Source organism: Prunus avium, chromosome 6, assembly GCF_965620075.1.
Source record: "Prunus avium chromosome 6, drPruAviu1.hap1.1, whole genome shotgun sequence".
In the NCBI taxonomy this organism is placed as follows: Eukaryota; Viridiplantae; Streptophyta; class Magnoliopsida; order Rosales; family Rosaceae; genus Prunus; species Prunus avium.
The window spans coordinates 30,243,556-30,250,037 of record NC_142289.1 but is presented as its reverse complement, the minus strand read 5'-3'; the positions used below and the strand labels follow the sequence as shown (position 1 = coordinate 30,250,037).

Below are 6,482 nucleotides of genomic sequence, written 5' to 3'. Positions count from 1 at the left end.
TCTATATGGCTGATACTTCATACAGAAATATAGAAATGGTTACTATTTTCGCCAAATGCAACCACCCAACTGATCTTCAACAAGAAACCCGTCATTATATCAATTGGTTTTATTTCTATTGACATGAACCAAAAAACAAACGAGAGAGGATACACACACATTTGGGTTGCTTCTTTATGCTATATGAATTTTCCATCCAAAACTGCACATTACATATGAGATTGTATAATAATAATAATAATAATAATAATAATAATAATAATAATAATAATAATAATAAACAAAAACCCTTTTTCTAGTAGTGTAAGGAGTAATTGTTACTCAACCATTAGATTATAACTATGAAAGCTTGAGATGAAAAAAAGAAAAGAAAGACTAAGATGCATATTGAGTGGATTTTTAATACACACATCTTAGTTATGTAATTTAATCCTCATTGCATGGGACTTACATGAAGAAGCCTAGATATATCCTCCGCCTGCTTATGTCCGTAAGGGGGAGAATCTTGTTTTCAAGTTACACAAATCACTATACGGACTCAAGTAGCCGTGACTAAATGTAATGACTCATGAGTTACAATCTGGTGGTTTGGGTTGTATGCTAACATCCCCCCTCAAGCTAATGCTTGGAGGACTAAGCATTAGATTGTTGCGAAGATAAGAAAACTGAGAAGTATGGAGACCTTTAGTAAATATATCAGCCAATTGATTGCTACTAGGGATATGAGAAACCAGCATATCACCCCGTGTAATACGCTCATGGATAAAGTGAAAATCAATTTCGATATGCTTAGTGCGAGCGTGAAACACAGGATTGCTAGCAAGAGCCAATGCTTAAATATTGTCACACCAAAGAACAAGTGGACAATCAAGAAACACATGAAGATCGCGGAGGAGTTGACGTAGCCAGGACAACTCAGCAGCTGTGATAGCAAGAGCTCTATATTCAGCCTCTGTTGAGGAACGAGAAACTGTACCCTGCTTCTTAGCACACCAAGCAATTGGATTATTACCAAGAAAAACAACATACCCTGTTGTGGAACAACGATCATTGACATCACCCACCCAGTCTGCATCGGAGTAGGCTTGCAAATGAACATCACCAGAGGTAAAATGAATGCCATGGTCAGAGTACCAGCCAAGTATCGTAGCACACGTTTGACTGCAGCAAAATGTGTATCGGTGGGTACATGCATAAACTGGCGAAGAGTGTTCACGGCAAATGCAATGTCAAGCCTGCTGAAGGTAAGATACTGAAGTCCTCCTACTAAACTTCGATAAAGGGTAGGATCAGATAAAGGTGTTCATCAAACTTTAGTAACTTGGTAGTAGGTAAGCAGGGTGTAAAACAAGGCTTGCATTGAGTCATACCAGCCTTAAGGAGAAGATTAGTAGCATATTTAGATTGGTTAACATGAATACCTTTAGAGGTATACTGAACTTGAAGACCCAAAAAATAGGTTAATCGGCCGAGATCCTTCATATCAAACTCATGGCTTAGAGCTGTAATGGTCTACTGAATCAAGACACTATTATTCCCAGTCAAGAGAATATCATTGACATACAAGAGAAGAACAAGCATATCACTCCCAGAGGCACGAACAAAGAGAGATGTATCAGCCAAGGATTGAACAAAACCAAGAGTGAGCAAATGAGTAGTGAACCGTTCATTCCAAGCTCGAGGAGCTTGTTTTAACCCATAAAGAGACTTTAATAACCGGCATACATGATGAGGTTGAGCAGAATCTTCAAAACCTGAAGGTTGTTGCATAAAAACTTCCTCATGAAGAACACCATGAAGAAAAGCATTCTTCACGTCAAGTTGTTTAACAGACCAATGATACTGAGCAGCTAAAGCAAGGATCAATCAAACTGTAGAGTGCTTGACAACAGGACTGAATGTCTCATCATAATCAAGGCCAGCCTCTTGATGAAACCCTTTGGCAACCAACCGAGCTTTGTGTCGAGAGATGGAACCATCAGCATTTTTCTTGAGTTTGAACAGCCATTTACAACCAACAATATTCATGGAATGGTGATAAGGAACAAGAGTTAAAGTATGTTGTTTTTGAAGAGCCTGAAACTCATCTTCCATAACAGCCTTCCATTCTGGAACCTTGGCAGCCTGGGAATAAGTGTGTGGTTCATAGAGAGGAGATGGAGCAACTGGTGGTTTGGCAACCAAGAAACCATGTCGATACTTGAGAATCCCAGACTTAGAACGAGTCTGCATAGGATGAGAATTAACTGGTGGAGTGAAAGATGCTTCTTGTACCTGATGAAAGTCTGGTGGCTAAGCCTGTACAAACTCAGTAGAAGGATTAGTAACATCAACAGAAGAAGCAATTTCCCTTGCAGTAGGTACTGGACTTGCTAATGTGTTAGTAGAAGAAGTAGCCGCTGGAAAACCATCAAGTCTATGAGTAACACATAAAGGTGAAGAGAGTAGATAAGGTATAGAGGATGTTAAATCTGGTGGTTTAGTAGGAACTGAGGAACAAGAAGCACTCTTAAAAGGAAAGCAGACCTCATCAAAGATAACATGTCGAGAGATGTAAATGCGATTAGTTTTGGGAGCTAGACAGAGATAGCCTTTATAATCCAAAGTATATCCCAAAAAGATACATTGTTCATACCTAGGTTGCACCTTAGATTGAGTATAGGGTCGTAATAGAGGATAACATGCACAGCCAAATACCTTCAACAGAGTAATATCTGGTTCTTTATGAAACAGTTTAGAGAAAGGAGATTGCATACGTAAATTCTTGCAGGGCATTCTATTAATAAGATAATTGGCTGTGGATAAAGCATGGAAGAGATATTTGGATGGAAGAGCAGTTGTAGTGAGAAGTGTAACAGTTGTTTCAACTAAATGTCGATGTTTCCTTTCAGCCCTTCCATTTTGCTCAGGGGTATAAGGACAAGACTTATGATGTAAGATGCCTTTGGAACTAATAAAGGTCTGAAATTCTGTGCTGACATATTCACCCCCACCATCAGTTTGGAAAGTTTTAATGGAAGTGGCAAACTGATTTTGAACATAGGCAAGAAAATGAACAAAAGTAGAGAAACAATCTGATTTCTTTATTAAAGGAAACAGCACTCATCAAGAAAAAGTACATAGTACTTGTGACCTTGCAAAGAGGAATAAGGAGTAGGACCCCATACATCCGAGTGTATCACTTCAAAAGGAATTTGAGACACAACATGTGAAGATGGAAATGGTTGTTTGCACATCTTCCCTTGCAAACAAAAACTGCATACATGTGGTGAACTAGGAGAAAGAGGAATTTGAGCTTTAGCTAACATAGAATTGGTAATATCATGAGATGGATGGCCTAATCTATAGTGCCCCAAAGTATGACAAACTTTTCGTCCATGAAAAGCAGCCAAGTGAGGTAAAATGGGAGGGATTCTTGTTGGTAGTGGATAAAGACCATTACTGCACTTGCCTTGATACAGAATTTGCCCCTTCAGATCCTGAATTTAGAACCACAAGGCATTATATAAAATTTGGCAGTGATTATCAAGACAAAATTGATGAACATATAGTAGATTAGTGGCCAGATTAGGAACATGTAAAACCTCAGGGAGATTAAAGACTTGATGACATGAGACAAGAGAAGAGCTTCCAACATTAACAATACTGAGTCCAGTACCATTACCCATAGTAACATTATCAGTGGAGGTTGAAGGAGTGATGTTGGAGAGAAGTCGAAGATATGAAGTCATGTGATTTGTAGCACCACTGTCTATTAACCAGATGTTTGGATCCGAGAATGAACCACTAATAGTTGTAGTAAGAGTTGTGAGGGTTGGAGAGGGAGGCATGCCTTGATAGGAGAAATTAGCTCGATGTGGGCAATTTGGAGCTGTATGACCAAAGTGAAGGCAGATTTGGCATGTGTCAGTAGTTAGAGTAGATTGAGCTGATGGAACTGGTGGAGCTGTAGGAGAAGGTGACAAAACACCAGGGCTGGAGTTTGGAGAAACAAAATATTGAGGTGCTGACCCTGAGTTACTCCCTTAATGCCATGGTCCACTATTATGATGCCATGAACCAGCATTGTTATGCCATGGACCAGAACCTTGATTCCATTGACCATGAGAATTTCCAGACTGACCACCATGATTCCATTGATTGGTTGAACCATTCCAGATAGTATCAGGGTTGTTGCCATTATGCCATGACCCACCATTATGCCAAGAATTTCCTCGCCCTCCATTATTCCATGATCGGCCTGGAGACCAAGACCCATGACCACGATAGTTTGGACGTCTATTCCAGTGAGATTGCCAGTTTGGATTACCACCTCCCCGATCAACAGAACCAGAATGAAAATTATCACCATGAGCAACAGGTGGTGAGGAGGAGTTAACTGTGCCTTTTTGAGCAACCATAGCAGTCATAATTGGGGGAGTAAAGGACTTAGTAGCAGCATCCAAATCAATCTCTTCCTCTAGGAGTAGATCACGCAGCTCTGGAAGAGTAATACGAACTGGTCTAGCACGGATATGAGACTTGAAGTGATTGTATTCCATAGGTAAGCCTTTGAGAAGAAGCAAAATCATATCCTGATCTGAAATAGGATGACCAGCAGTTGATAGTTGTTGTCAAGCGGCACGAACCTTCTTCCAATACACTTCCACAGAGTCAGTGCCTTTTTGCAATCCATCCAAATTATTCTTAAGATGCATGATCTTAAGCTCAAAAATCGAAGAATAACGATCTCGCAGTGTAGTCCAGGCCTATGTAGCAGACTTACAATTCATCATCTTAGAAAAAGCATCATCTGAGAGACTTGCATCAATTATGTTTAAAATTGCAGTATCCATTGCTTCCCATTCGAGATAATCGTCTCCATCAGGATCAATAGGCACCTTAACTGTGCCATCAAGAAAGCCAGAAAGCCGATAAACCTTAAGAAACTTCTCAACCTGATAACTCCATTGCATATAATTCATGTCATCCAACTTCAGAGTAATATAATTGGAGGCATTATGAAGCAAATCAATAGGTGTAACAAAGGTTTTCCCCATTTTCAAAAAAGACTAGGGTTGAGAGACACACACCAAAAGAAATCAGAAATTCAGGTTGTGTTCAGAAAGAATCGAAGCAAGAATACTCAATTGCAAGATCAATTTGATCAGAAACAACAAGCTACGACAAACGAAGACAGATTACGAAATGACTTGGAAGAAAGCAGAACCTCATATGATTTCTCAGAGAGAAACGAAGCAAAGAAATGAGCAGCGGAGAGAGATCGATCACGATATGCAGAGTTAAAGCTCTCATGCCATGAAAGCTTTCTTCATGGAAGCCATTGATGACCTTAACCAAGCTTTGAGATCTTAGAAGAATCGAGAGAGATCAATAGAAACAGAACGAGAGAGAGGGATATGGTAAAGCTGATTTTCTTATTAATTTGACTTTAGAGCTTACAATACAAGACTTATATATTCTAGCTGACTAACACGTAAATTAAGTTAACAAACTAATTAACAAACCTAACAACCTGCCAGCTCATTAACTAACATACACGTGACTGAAATGGTGACTAAAAGACACGTGACTAAATGTAATGACTCATGAGTTACAATCTGGTGGTTTGGGTTGTATGCTAACACTAGGCAATGGTTTGCTAAATTTTCACAAGCCATTCTTGAAGTTGGTTATACTCAATTCAAAGCCGACTACTCTCTTTTTCATAAACACAAAAGTACCTCTTCGGTGTTTATATTAGTGTGTATGTGTATGTCGATGATGTAATTATCACAGTTTGAAATGCCAAGGAGATTTCCAAGCTTAAGAACTTCCTACATCAGCAATTCAAGTTAAAAGATTTGGGTAATCTCAAATATATTCTTGGGATTGAGGTCTCAAGATCAAGAAAAGGGATTTGTTTGAATCCATAGTATGCTTTAGATATTATCAAAGACATGGTTTTATTGAGAGCTAAGCTCGAGCCTTTTCTCATGGAAGAAAATTTGAAACTAAACAATATTGATAGCAATATTCTGAACAACCCAGCCTATATCTCCATTTGATACGAAGACTTATATTTATCTAACGGTTACAAGGCCATATATTATTTTTGCAATTAATATTCTCAGCCAATATGCATCAGCCACGTCAACCACATATGAAAGTTGGTACACGTTTAGTTCATTTCTTAAAAGTATCACATGTTGCCATTCCATAATGAATTACAGTTATGATATTTTTGTGATTCAAATTGGGCAAGTTGTCCCATGACAAAAAGATCAACCACCGGCTATTGTGTGTTTCTTGGTACAAGTCCAGTTTCATGGAAAACAAAAAAACAGCCCATTGTCTCTAGATCTTCTTCAGAAGTCGGCCTGAGTATATAGGGTCATGGCTGTAGCCACTTGTGAGCTGCAATGGCTACGATATCTTTTACCAAACTTTGGTATATCACATTATTTTCCCAGTATACATTACTGCGACAACAAAGCTGCCAT

At 38.9% G+C, this 6,482-nt stretch overlaps 1 long non-coding RNA gene across 1 annotated transcript; it reads right to left on the bottom strand.

Moving 5' to 3' along the window:
- Positions 1 to 376: 376 nt before the first annotated feature.
- On the bottom strand, positions 377 to 5,429 carry LOC110755334 (uncharacterized). The gene is made up of 2 exons (XR_002526474.2): positions 5,210 to 5,429; positions 377 to 4,885 (listed from the first exon to the last, which is right to left on the bottom strand). It is a non-coding gene; the product is annotated as an uncharacterized LOC110755334 (long non-coding RNA).
- Between the last annotated feature and the right edge of the window lie 1,053 nt (positions 5,430 to 6,482).